This window comes from Myodes glareolus, chromosome 16, assembly GCF_982192425.1.
Source record: "Myodes glareolus chromosome 16, mMyoGla1.1, whole genome shotgun sequence".
Taxonomy (NCBI): Eukaryota; Metazoa; Chordata; class Mammalia; order Rodentia; family Cricetidae; genus Myodes; species Myodes glareolus.
The window spans coordinates 18,255,175-18,269,641 of record NC_142041.1 but is presented as its reverse complement, the minus strand read 5'-3'; the positions used below and the strand labels follow the sequence as shown (position 1 = coordinate 18,269,641).

At 45.0% G+C, this 14,467-nt stretch overlaps 1 long non-coding RNA gene across 1 annotated transcript; it reads left to right on the top strand.

The window, feature by feature from the left end:
• The first annotated feature begins 3,693 nt into the window (after window positions 1–3,693).
• On the top strand, window positions 3,694–13,664 carry LOC148119538 (uncharacterized). The gene is made up of 2 exons (XR_015735091.1): window positions 3,694–3,836; window positions 11,502–13,664. It is a non-coding gene; the product is annotated as an uncharacterized LOC148119538 (long non-coding RNA).
• Window positions 13,665–14,467: the final 803 nt, after the last annotated feature.

The following is a 14,467-nucleotide window of genomic DNA, read 5'->3' as shown; positions in this document are numbered from 1 at the left end:
ATGCCAGTGGCAGAGAGAGAGAGAGAGAGAGAGAGAGAGAGAGAGAGAGAGAGAGAGAGAGGAATATAGACATAGGAGTACAACCATGTATACCTCTGTGGTCATGCTAAAAAACTAAACTGTTGTCTTCATTCCTGAACAAATGATGCTTTCATGAAATTTGTCCTTACTATTGTCCCTGTCTGAAACTATCCCCAAAGACTACAGTGAGAATTACACTGTATGGATAGCAATCATTTTGTGGTAAGACTCTGACAGGAATCTATTTATAAGGTACAGTTAGTTCCCCACACTGCTACCTTGTCTGCCTTGAAATATGATAAAATTTACCCGTAAGTAAAATTCCTTAAAAACTCAGTTTAAACCTGAGTCTCAGGTTTGCAAATCACTATGCGTGAAGGCGGGCCTACTTATCTATATGCAAGCTTGCTGTGCAAACTCAGGATCTTTTTGGATGTGTGCAGAGTAGCAAGCTAGTCTCTGTGTTTATAGGTCAGATTTAATTAGTTCAGAGATGTTCATTTTCCCACATCTTCCTCTCCTAACATGAAGATTTCCCCACGGAAAAGCCTGGCAGCCTTTCTTTGGCAGCAGCTTTCCTCCTTGTTGATGTGTGACAACAGCTTTAGAGCTGGTAGTGTTTTAGATGCGGTGATATAGAGGAAATAAATGTCAAATTCCTAGAAGCAGAGTCTAAGATATATTGGGGGGGCTTATAGTCATTCATTTTCTATGACAATAATGAGGTACCCCAAGCTAGGTACCGTATTATGAAGAGAGGTTGACTTAGCTCACAGTTCAGCAGCTTCTGCTGGGTTCTGGTGAAGACTTGATGGTGAATGGCCTCACAATGGCCAGATCATATGTAGGAGGGAGAGATCCCACAGCAGGATAGGAATCCGTTTTTTGGGGGGAAAGGGCTCCCTAGCTTCATGTTCATAGTGTCCACAGAATACAGCTGGTTCGGAGGAACAGCATCGTTGCTCATGGTGAAGCTCAGTGAAGGCGCCCTGATGCGGTGTGATTTTTCCAGTCGAGTGTGCTCAGCCTGCCACCAACGGAGGGCAACCAGAACCTGCGAGAAGTCACGTCTACCAGGGGTCAAGAACTATTCTGATAAGAACATGGCAGATCTAGTTTCTAGAAGAATCCACCGTTCTAGATTCCACCCCAGGCACAGCACAGGGGCATGACCTTCATCCCCTGCCTGACATTTCTGGAATCCTCTCCACCCTCCTTTTATTGATGCCAAGGGAACTTTCTTCTTTTTCCCTTTCAAGGATCTTAACCTTAAAGAGAAATTGGAGATTTGCTAAAGCACATAAGTTTGCCTTTCACAGGCTATGGGAGGAGCAGGTGCCGACCATAAGGAAGTGGATACTCATGCTCTTGGGGCATTTAAAAAACATGTGTTCAAATCGTGTCATGTGGATAAGCTTCTCATAAAAGCTGTGGGCACCAAAGGTCAAATAAGGAAACAACAGAACGTGTTGGGAAGGCTTAATTTTACTCACACTGCTGATAGACCCACCTGTGCCATATTGGTGATAATTCTTTATCCTCTTCCGCCTCATCCTGAGTTTAGAACTTAATTTACATTTCTTTATTTGTGCTCTGTGTGTGTGTGTGGTGTCACAGGACACGCTGTAGAAGTCCATTCTCTCCTACCAAATGAGTTTAAGTTGGACTCGGGTGGGCAGGTGTGGTGATGAGTGCCTTTACCTGCTGAGCCATCTCACCAGCCCTGTTTGGGAACTTTTTTTTTTCAAAAGAGATGGGCTAGGTGGATGACCTTCTTAGGCCCTGCTAATGATGTAGATCAGGACACAGTGAATGTGATATTTATTTTCCCCGTTGGACTAAAAGCAATGAATACGACTAACAGTCGCTAAAGCCTGTCTGGTTCCTTTTAGTCTCTAAGCCTTGTAAAAAGGAGATGGTATGGCCTTGCTGGTTAATAAAATAAATCTCAGTCTTTGTTTTCTTCTTACCCAGATGAATTTGATTGTATCTGAATTGACCTAGAATGAACACGAAAGTGGGTAAAGAGACAAATTGACCAAACTAGACCTTCCTAGAGTTACACTCACAGTGTGAGTCGGTCACAGGTAATTGTCTAGAGCTACAGACTCACTCACAGGCAAGGCTTTGGGGTAGAGGCAACCTGGTTAGGTAAGTGAGCACCTTGAGGACTTGGATAATTTCGAGTTAAAGTCGTTCACTATGGAGAGTGGGCGACAGCGCAGCTAAATTCGCCTAGGGACGAATAAGGCCTTTGACATGGTGAGAGCATCTCCTGAGAGGGGTTAATGGTCATGTGGAACTCTTCTCTGGGGCAGCTCGGTACCTGTGGTGAGGACCATACTCAATAGAATATTTCCTGAGAAATACGTGAAGGGCTGTGGTTTCGCCGACCATTCTTTACTATCTGAGGGACTACTTCAGTTCTCTGGAATGTTTCTCTTCACAAACAATTCATATTAGTGTTTATTTGCAGTCCATAGACATTTTCATATACGTCATATGCTTCGACCGTATTCACCTTCCCATTCCTACCTCCCTGTCATTCTCCTTATTCCTTTGGAAAATCTCTCTTCCACCCTTTTTCATACCCACCCAAGGATGAATCATGCATCTCCATAAAATTCAGGATCCACAAATGAGGGAAAACATATGCCGTTTGTCTTTCTGAGGCTGACTCATTCCATTTAATAGGATAATCTCTAGTTGCATCCATTTTTTCCTGCAAATGACATCATTTTTTATGGCTGAATAAAATTCAACTGTGAACACATATGCTATTCTCTGTATCCATTCATTTGATGGTAGGTGTTTTTGTTACTTTTCTCCCACAGTGACCAAGGCAACTTGTAGAAGAAAGAGTCTGACCATGATGGCAAGGAACATGATAGCAGACGTGCAGGCATGGTGCTGGAGCAGTAGCTAAGAGCTTGCATATAGAGACAGTGACTGCCGGGCAGCGGTGGCACATGCCTTTAATCCCAGCACTTGGGAGACAGAGGCAGGAGGATCTCTATGAATTCGAGGGCAGCCTGGTCTACAAGAGCTAGTTCCAGTACAGACTCCAAAGCCACAGAGAAACCCTCTCTTGAAAAACCAAAAAAAAAAAAAAAAAAGGAGATAGTGACCATGAGGCAAAGAAAGAGAAAGGGGGAAGGAAAGAGGGGGAGAGAGAGGAAGAGAGGGAGGGAGGCAGAGAGAGAGGGAAGAGGGAGGGAGGCAGAGAGAGAGAGGGAGAGAGAAACAGGTAGAGAGAGAGGGAGAGAGGGAAAGAAGCAAAGAGGTGGGAGGGAGAGAGGGGAAGGAGAGGAAGAGAGAGAGAGAGAGATGCAAACACCACAACTATTGGGGTATTTCAGTGGTGTCCATTTATCAGGAGTGACATAAGAGGCATTTCTCTAGAATTTCTTATCTGTCCAAACTTAAACTGTAAATGACTCATAAGGGGCAATATACAGTCATTTACAAATGCTATGCTTTCCCTCACGCTTTACTTTCCTGTGGTTAAACATTTTCAACTTTATGAAAACTAAACTACTGGGGATTTTTTTAAACCTTCAACCTCTCCGGGTGTCTATGGGATGACTGTTCTTCATTGCACTTTATAGCCCCTGAAGAATACAAAAGAGAGGAGGGAGGGAAGAAGAGAAGGAGGGAGGAAAGGAGTGGGAAGGGAAGAAAGGAGGGAGGGAGGAAGATTGAGAAAAAGAAGAAAGTTAATATGCTCAGAGACATTCATCATCTGGCTAGAGAAGGATGCAAACATGGCTGTCTTCATCATCCTCTCATCGCACGGCCATGAACACCCATCTGGGGTGAGCGCTGCCCCAAACATTTCACGTGCTTTATCTATTTCATACTCTCAATGACTCTTTGGAGGTATCCCCTGGAGCCGGGCTTAGAGATGAGAAGACTGATCTCCACCCCAGCTCTACAGTGGTGGCGTCATTGCTGAACACTGAGGTCTGCCCAGCTCCAGAGCACTGGGACCTGGCTTTGCCCAGTCTGATGGTGGCGGAGCCATAACTGCTCACTGAGGTCCCCAGTTCCAGAGCATGTGATTTCTCCAGGGTTGCTCATTGCCCCCATGGTAAAGATTCAAAACCAAGCACAGTGACTAATTGCCAGCTAAATTAATAGAGACAGAGTCAGTCACAGCCTGGAGTAGACTCCATCCGGGGACTACCGCGGCTGTGAATTGTGTCTAATTCTCCCGCTCTTAATGGGTCTGTGGGGGAGCAGATTGTAGACGTGTAAAGTACTAGCTGCCATGCAGTGTGTGAATTGTTAACTACATTGTTACAAACTAGGGTAGTGGCTCTTAACCCATGGCTCACAAATCCTTTGGGTGGGGGGAAGATTGAGGACCCTTCACAGGTGTTACATATCAGATATCCTGCATAGCAGTTACTTACATTATGATTCATAACAGTAGCAAAATTACAGTTATAAGGTAGCAACAAAAAATAATTTTGTAGTTGGGGGGTCACCACAGCATGAGGAACTGTATTGAAGAGTTGCAGCATTAGGAAGGCTGAGAACCACTGAATTAGAGAATAAAGCAGACAATACTGAGCCTTCTTGCAAGGCTAGGTATGGGTTTTGGAATACATTAAATTTGAGCATGTTTTTTTTTTTTCTCTCTCTCTCTCTCATTTCTGGCTGCCACCTTGGTAGAAGTGGAAATGGACTACTGACCATCCATGACGTCCTATGGGAAAGCATGCATGCAGTCTTTCACATGACCAACATTTACAAGGCTCTACTAAGCATGTGATCAAGTCTTAGATACTGGGCGCACGCAATGGAAAGGCACAGCTTCAGTTTTGCTTCCTATCTGTTGCCCTTTGACCTCTCCTTCCCACGTTGGCTTTTCTTTCTTAATGTGTGTGTGTGTGTGTGTGTGTGTTTACACTTTTGTGAGAGTTACAGCTCTGAAGGGAAAGGTATCCTGACTTGTCAGGAAGTCAGCTGATACATGAACCTGGGGTGCAGCGGGGGATGGTGCCCCCCATAGGATGTAGCAATCCTGCTCCTCTCCCAGAGAGAGTGGTTACAGCCGAGCTCTGCTCTGTTCTCCTAAGGGAACATCCTAGCAGGGGTATCAGTTTCTTCTGCTCTGTTCAGCTCCCACCTATGATGTTACTTCTGCTTCACTCTGTTAATGGGGAAGCCCCCGCAGAAATGTAGCAATCTCCACCGACAAAAAGTTACCTTTTCTGCTCCACTCCCAAGGGAGTTTTCCAGCCAATATAACTATTTCTTCTGTTTTTTTTTTTCTTTTTCTTTTTCTGCTCAGCCCCCTTAAGCGACAGTCTCAGTAAAGGTTCTGCTCTGGCAAAGGAAGATCTTCACCCAAAAGTTTTTTAAGAAAGAGATTTTGTTTTTTGGGAGGAAGGAGGAGTCCGGGAGAGTGACTGCCTCTGCCAGGGTGAGATAGGAACAGCCCCAAACTGAACAGGCAGAGGGGCTTATATAGGGCTTCTTAGCGGCAGAGGTTCCCCAGGGAGAAGTTTTTCTGCTCAGGGATTGGCTGGTCTTCCTACTCAGGCATTGGTTGGTTTAGTTGGTCAAGGGCAGAGTTGACTCTGGTTTCAGGGCCAAACTGTGTTTCTTTCACTAGCCCTTTTTAGCCTTTCGGCTCTATTTTAAGGGCTAAGATATGTTTCTTTTATTGGCTTTGATTCTAGGGCCAAAGTGTATTTCTTTTGCTTTGGTTTCAGAGTCAGGGTGTGTTTCTTTGGTTCTGGGTTCAGGGCTAAAGTGTTTCTCTCCCTGACCTGGCTATCAGATCCAGGGTGTTTCTTCCTCTGGCTGTAGCTTCAAGGTCCATGCTAGATTTGATGTTTCAGGATTGGTTGGTTTCTTGCTCAGGGATTGGTTAGTTTTTCTGTTCATGGATTGATTTCATGTTCAGTTGGTCAGAGACAAGAGTTGGCTCTGTTTTCAGCTCCAAGCCGTGTTTCTTTCTCTGGCCCTTTTTAACTGTTTGGCTCTAGTTTGCATACAGCTCCATTTCCATACAACTGCTTGAGGAGGAGGTCAGAGGGCATCAGACTCCCTGGAACTGGAGTTATAGGCGGTTGTAAGCTTATGTGGGTTCTGGAAATGGAACCCAGGTCATTACAGGAGCAGAAGTACTGTTGAACCATTTCCAGGCTCCTCCAACCACATTCAAGTAAACAGGGTTTATAACAGAACCACTCAGATTTCCCATATGTCCCCTTCTTGTACCCATAGACTCTGACTTGGGGCACCTGGAAGAGGCTAAGAAAAGGTGCCTTTCTAAGAAGCTTGCAAGCTATGTTGAGGTTTCTGGTCCCAGGTCCTCTCTTTGAGATTACCTGGCCATCTTGCCTTACCCAGAAGAGGCTCTATCCCATTGGCTTCCAGACCTGACTTCACAGTAAGAAACAGATTTGATGACATGAGCCTATTACAGATGACCAAGCAAGCTTTCTGAAATGCCTGTCAGCATGCAGTAGATATGCCTTGATTTTTTTTTTTTTGTAAAAAAATGCTGGCCCACAGATAGATTGACTTGTATTATTGGAAGATGATAGTGTTGGTAAGTAAAACTTAATTTAACAATGAGAAACCCCACAACTTGACAGTAAGACAAAAAACCAAGTACATGTCTTTCTCTTTTTCTGTTGCAGTAGAAAGGCACACTACCTCTTGCTTTTAAGCAAGCAAAGTCACTCTTAGACCTGGTGTGGGAGAATTGTCTGTATTCTGTCAATCATATTTTAAATAAATGCTGATTGGCCAGGCAGAAAGTATAGATGGGAAAACCAGACAGGAAGTAGAGGTGATGCAATGAGAACAGGAGAATTCTGGGAAGCAGGAAGCTCCCTCTGCCGTTCCTGCCCAGATCACCGAAGAAGCAACATGTGAGCTGTCAGCTGAAAAAGGTACCAAGCCATATGGCTAACACAGACAAGAATTATGGGTTACTGTAAGATGTAAGAATTAGTTAATAAGAAGACTGAGCTAATGGGCCAATCAGTTTATAACCTAATGTAGACTTTGTGTGATTTTCTTTGGGACTTGCCGGTTGTGGGGTACCGGGTGGGACAGAAACCCCAACAAGCTGGCCCTCATGTTACATAGACCCTAGCTGCTGAGGGTGAACTGGGGAAGCCCTTCGTCTATAGCAATAATATTGCTTGGGTTCCGGGATGAGTACTGCTTCATTGCTAATGGCCAGACTGAAAAAGCAATGCAGAAGAATAGGCACCTGCCTGTTCCTGTGTGGAGAATGAGATGCGTAAGGGACCAGGAGAATTTAGGTGTCATGTACAAGCATGGTTCCTTCTTCACCTTGTTCTGTCTCTTCAAAGACATTTTCAAGGTTGCTCTTTACACAGGACCAGTGGCTTTTGAGATTTGGCTTTGAAACACCAGTTCTTGACTTGGGTCTGCCTTGCAGACAATGCTGGCTAATAGTTGATGTTCCCCAAGAGTTAATATGTTATAAGCATAACCACCCCAATGCACCAGTGTTAGATGTGGGGGCATTTAGGAGGTGATTAATGGATTGATGTCATTATTGGAGGCATGATCTCACTATGTAGCCCTGGTTATTCTATGGTAAGGCCAAACTGTGGGAATAGGGTGTCAGGTTTGAGACACATAGTTGAAGCCCTCAGAAGTCATAGTCTGTCTCCTTACCCTACAAAGGCTGCTGTGTGCACCCCAAGGGCAGGGATGTGGACTTAAAAATGCAAAACATCATGAAAAATGTGAGTTGAATTTAAAAACAGACTGAGGCAAAAAGCACTTAGGGAACTAATATGCATTTTTAATCTGTTCAGTTTGGCAGCTGTAATTTCCATGCATGCCTCTACCCTTCTCCTTTTCCCTCTCCTCTCCTCCCCTTCTGCTGTGGGACAATGGTCTTGTACCTTGTCACTTGCATTGTTTTAGTAAAACACTGATTGGCCAGTAGCCTGGCAGAAAGTATAGGTAGAACGACCAGGCAGGAAGTAGAGGTGGGGCGATGAGAACAGAAGAATTCTGGGAAGAGGAAAGACTCAGTCTGCAGTCGTCACCTAGACGCAGAGGAAGCAAGATGAGAACGCCTTGCTGATAAAAGGTACCAAGCCACGAGACTGACACAGACAAGAATTATGGGTTAATGTAAGATGTAAGAATTAATAAAAAGCCTGAGCTAATAGGCCAACCATTTTATGATTAATGTAGACCTCTGTGTGTTTCTTTGGAACTGAATGGCTGTGGGACCAGGTGGGACAGAAACCTCTGTCAACACCCTTCACTTCTTCCTTCTCTGTTGCTTCATTTTGGTGAAGAGCTAGGGTCTGAATCTAAGGCCTTCAGGACTCTAAGCAAGCATGCTATCCCGAACCACATCTCAAACTCTATAGTAGACTCATTAAGATGAGCACAGCAGATGAGCTCTGAAATTTTTTTTCTTAAGACAAAATTGTATTTCAAATGACTTCACTTTATTCAATATGTTTAATCTACTGGTCCTTGCAGAACACAAACTGTAGGTATTAATGTGCTTATGCTAATTGTTTCTCTTATTTTTAAACATTTTTTTCATTGATTCTTTGGGAATTTCATATCATGCACCCCAATTCCACTCATTTCCCAGTCCTTCCAGGTCTGCCTTCTACCCGCATAGCCTCCTTCACCCCAAATACAAACCAATAAAACAAAACAACAGCAACCATAAAAACCCATTTCACTCCTCCATCTTTCTAGCCTCACCATCGTATACTCTTTTGTCACAGTGGCCTTGGGACCTGTGGTGTGTCACACAATATACCTTGTTGCTCAAACAGCTTTACTTGCGAACGTCCATTGCAATGAGATGCTGATCTGGTTCAAGGCCTCTGGCTTCTGATACAGCATCAATACTGGACCCTCCCTGACAGATATCCTGCAGTTGCCCTGAGTCCATGTCCTGTAGGACGAGTCCCTTTATGCACTTCATCCACCAGGTCATAGATGAAGTAGATATTGGGATGGGCCAACTCAAAGCCCTGGATGTGGACCGGTGTGACATCTGAGTTGGTCAGTCCAGTCTGGGCCTCCATTAGGACCATTCCATTTAGACAAGGGTCAGAAGTGGCTCTCCCTCGCCCCTGCCACTGGTGCCAGTTCTGGGAGAGGAGGGCAGCTCTCCTGCTAAGGTGGCTGGTTAGGGGAGGGACCAGTTACTTGGGGTCCAGGCCCCCAGGGCTAGCTCTCCCAATGGCAACCCAGGCTATGGATATCAGCACAGACCCTGCCAACCCTCAACCACAGCTTTGGCATGGTCTTGGTGGCAGTGCAAGCCACGCAGATCAGTATGGTAGTGTGGCCCTCTGACACCAATGTGGCTTCAGGTGGTGGCTCAGACCTCCGGCATTGGTGGTAATATGGGCCATGGATACCATTGGATATCATCACATGCCGTGACTGCAGTTTGGCCACGGACCCAGACAGAGCCCTCAGTGACAGCACAGGCCTGGACATCACATGACCCCAGGTGGCATCACAGGCCACCCATATCAGCCTGTTCCTCACCAACATTGTGCCTTCTGTTCCCTTTTTCTACACAGTGAACAACGGCTTCTTTCTCCTTTTCTCTTCCATTTCTCTACCACGTACCTGCTCATCACAGTGGCACCCAGTGGGTCTGTGGCTGTCTTCCTGCCCCTCCAGGCTGAGGGGCCGATCAGAAGTATTTGGGCCCTTAATTTTATTAAGCAGGAAATATAACTGGTAGCATTACGAATAAAAAAATTATGACGTTATTGTAAGTGTTCAACTATATTCCATTCTTTCAACCCTTAGCTTCAACTTAGGTATCCGACAGCCAGGGACCTAACACAATCTTCTGGAAACAAAATTGAGGACGTTATTAAATTAGTTTGTGCCTTCTCTCTTGTGTAGGGATAAGAGCTCTGGGCTGGTTCGTTTTTGTCAATTGGACACAGCTAGAGCCATCTGGGAAGGGGGAGTAGTTCATCAAATTGATAATACTTTGATAATACTTCATCAGATTGGCCTATAGGCAGGTCTTCAGAGGTTTGGATTAATGATTGATGTTGGAGGGCCCTGCTGTGCCACCCCTGGGAAGGCAGTTCTGGCTTGTAAGAATAAGAAAATCGAGTAAGTCATGGGGTGCAGGCTTGTAAGCACATTCTTCTGTGGCTGCTGCTTTGTTCTTGCCTTCAGGTTCCTGCCTGGCCTTGAGGGCCTGCCTTGACTTCCCTCAATGATAGGTTGTGGTTCATTCAGGCAAACAAACCCTTTGCTTCTAAGTTGCTTTTGCTCTTGGCATTTTATTTCTTTATTCTTAATGTTTTCTAATTGAAAGATAATGTTTTCCATACAACGTATCTTGGTCATGTTCTTCCCCTCCCCCAATTCCTCCCACCTCCCTTTTTGTTCTCTACGGCTTTTTTCTCTCTTTAAAACAAACAACACAAAAAAACCTCACAAGAAACACACAAATACGCTCCTCAAACACAAAAAGAGAAATCAAAATAACAATCAAAAGACCAATAAGACAAAAGAAAGCGAAAGAAGCCCAAACAAATGAAAATGATACTAAAATGTCTACTCAAAAACCTCTGAGTTAATTTCTTGTTGGTCAATACTCCTGAGCATGGAGGCTGCCCTGAAGAGTGGTTAATACACCCAGCCAGACTCCATTGATGAAAACGGGCTTTTTCCTTTGCTAGTGGGTATCAATTACAGATAGTTAGGGGTGGGAGCCCACGTGCACTTACTTCCCCCTTAGTGCAGGGACCTTGTCCAGCTTGACCATGTGCAGGGTCTTGTGTGTGCTGCTACAGTGTCTATGAATTTATATGTGCATCAGTTAGTCTTTGTTTCTGAAAGACACTGCTTCCTGGGAACTACCCATCTGCCACATAGATCCCCGAGCCTTGAGGGGAAGGCTTGATGAGGACATCTCATTTAGAACTGTGTGCTTTAAAGTTATACTGGTGTTTTATCATGCAATAGAAAGCAAACTGGGGCAAGTAGTATCTCCCAGGCTGTGACTGCAGTTCCATGGTGAGAGGGCTTGCTTAGCAGGTGTGAGGCCTTGAGCTTGATTCTTGGTCCCCACACAAAACAAAACAGGACAAAATGAAGCCTCCCCACTGTTATTCCTTTGCAGTGCCTTTAAGGGCTAACCATGCACACTCCCAGCCACTTCTGACCTTCCTCATCGCCATCTTAACTCTTTCTCTTCTGTTTTCCATCTCCTGGCGTGTGCACACGTGTTTTTCTTCTCTCTCTGTCCTCCTTTCTATTTCTGCCTTTCTTTCTCTCCTTCCCCTTTAAGTAATACATGTTTACCTCTATGTCTAGCCTTATGTCTATTTACTCTGTCGTCCACCGCATCCAGCCTCCTGACTCTGCCGCTTGCCTGGGTAACCTGCACTGCTCTGGTGGCAGCCTCTGCCTGGCTTGCAGGCCGCTGGGGGACCCCAACATCATATCTTTTTTTAAAGAACAAAATTGGTGCCGTGACTCGGATATCCTGAACCGGGTTCTTTTTCTACTCCCACCACTGGCTTCCCAGAGGGCTTCAATCGGTGAGTCGTTCCTCCTTCTGCTACAGACGGTTGCTTTCCTTTACTGGAATCGTGCTTGGATGACCCCAGGGGTTGGTCCGCCTGCATTAGCACTGCATTTCTGTGCTGTGCATTCGACATTCGTCTGGGGACCGGGTCCTCATTTTCTCTATCTTTTTTCATTTTCACTTCTTTTCTTTCCTTTTTCTCTCCTCTTGTCGTAACTGCCGCTACGGAGCGGCCCTGGTCTCTGGTTTCTGAGTAACCCAGATCCAGCTAGGCCCATAACACCCCACCCGTGGATCGAGGACGCTCATTCACGTGGTCCTGGGCGTTCGTTGCGTGGGTTTTCATGATTCAGACTCTGGATAGCAATCGCCCACACCAGGCGGCCCCCGGCTTTTAAAATTCCTGCGGCTTTTCCATTCAAGCCACAACACGTGGCCGCCGCCATGTTCATTGGGGCCAGGTGACTTTATTGCTAGATTCACTGAGAGCCAGATCACGCGACCAAGCTCTCTCATTCTTATGTATGTCCTGCTTTCCTCTCCCCCTCCTCGGTGTTCACTGAAATCCTCTCCTTAACTCTGATTACAGGTGTTTTGCATAGTGACGCGCTTCTGATAGGGCTCATCAGAGACATGCACTTTGCCTAATTCCTGTTCAATTTTTCTATGTATAATAATTGTTCATTTCATTTCATTTCAGACTACAAAATCATAAGTCTCATATTTTAAACTGGTATGTACTTTTTACTCTCTCATATTTAATATTAAGCTATTCTCTACCATTGTCAATTCTGCCACTAATCTTAATGTTACAAACAGTTTTTTTTTTCTTTCTGTCTTTTTACGAGTGTGGATCTTATCTGTTAAGAGTCAATACAGTCAAACTCAAACCCAACCTTCCAGACAGAATCTATACTGCAGCTATACCTAATAAACAGCCTCAACTGCTCAGAGATCTGGGGAATGCGATATTTAAATATTTAATTACTAAATAACTTTTCATAACAAAGAGAGACAGGTTGGCTCCTAGCAAGCACTCTGATTCCTCCAAGAAGACAGAAGACAAATGGTCACAGACCAGCGTCCATCTGCAGTTTGCTTCGACTGCCAAGCGCTGACCATTGGGCAAAAACTGCCTTTCACCTAAACTGGAGACCTCCAAACGTGGACAGAATCACTGGAATCGACAGCCTAGCTGCCCAGGTCAAGTTAGGCCTGTCTTTCTACAGATTTCTTAGCCTACAGGGTCTTCTAAAGCCTGACAGGCTCTGCGCTAAACAACAAAGGTCAAATACAACCTTCAGCGACCATGGAGGACCCAAAAGAGTAGTTCTAGATGCCAACCAAGTAAGTTCTCTGTCATTTTTAAATCAGTAACTCAAGTAAAATCTTATCCTTCTCAAAGATCTCTGACAGTCTGGTAGCTAAGAGGTTTTGCCAGGTTGCTTCACCAAATAAAAATACCTTTCATTATACAAAAATATGTCATTATCCATTATGTCTAATATTTCTGTTTTTATGAACCCAAGGAGTTCTTATGAGTTCCAGGGAGCCGAATTAAAGAACCCACCATAAACAGGTCAGATACAAAAACCCCTCAATTCCCTGGTCCTAAATTTTTTTTCTTAATTTAACTTTGTCCTCTGTTCTGCTAACACCCTAACCAGGTACAAGGGACACCAAACATTTCCATGCCACAGACACCTATCGGGAGCAGAGACCAGCTATGCCAGGATGTGAACAGCACCCAGCCTTCTCTCGGATCTCCCTCCTCCCCCAAAGACGACGCCCACAAATCAGCCGGAAGCAGTCTTGAGAATTCACTGCCCCAATTCCTTCAAACTGTAATGTCTAACCTTCTACTTTTTATTATAAAAAGGATCCGGGAATGTTATTCCTTTGCAGTGCCTTTAAGGGCTAACCACGCCCACTCCCAGCCACTTCTGACCTTCCTCATCGCCATCTTAACTCTTTCTCTTCTGTTTTCCGTCTCCTGGCGTGTGCACACGTGTTTTTCCTCTCTCTCTGTCCTCTTTTCTGTTTCTGCCTTTCTTTCTCTCCTTCCCCTTTAAGTAATACATGTTTACCTCTATGTCTAGCCTTATGTCTATTTACTCTGCCGTCCACCGCATCCAGCCACCTGACTCTGCCGCTTGCCTGGGTAACCTGCACTGCTCTGGTGGCAGCCTCTGCCTGGCTTGCAGGCCGCTGGGGGACCCCAACATCATATCTTTTTAAAGAACAATACCCACCCCACCCCAACACTGACATACCTAAGAATGGCCAAGTACTTTGATCATATGAACAACTGCACCTCTGGCTAGCTCTGGAAAATCTTGGTGACCTATTACTCAGTTTCATACGGGCTCTGTTGTAAAGGTGACAAAAACATTACCCAAGGAACATGCTCAGAGCAAGGCTGACTAAAGAAAATGGAAGTAACACAATTATGCTACTGTGATGTGGGATGCCCCTCTGTAAGCTATGAATATGTTTTTATTACCGTTGGTTAATAAAGAAGCTGATTCAGCCTATGGCAAGGCAGAATAGAGCCAGGCTGGAAGAATAAAAAGAGAGTCAAGGAGATGCTGCATTGCTGCCGACGGAGTCAGATGCCCGAACATTACGTGGTAAGCCACAGCCTCGTGGCGAGACACAGAATAATAAAATGGGTAATTTAAGATTTAAGAGTTAGTTAGTAAGAAGCCTGAGCTAATAGACCAAGCAGTGTTGTGATTAATATAGTCTCTGTGTCTGAGCAGTCAGGAAACAAACGAGCAGCCTCCGTCTACACTACTGCAACGGTTTCATTCAAGGTCTCAAGAGGACCGTAATGGCATGTTCTTCCCGTAAAACATCAGGAGAGAGACTGATAGAAAGCAGGTGACAGGGCAT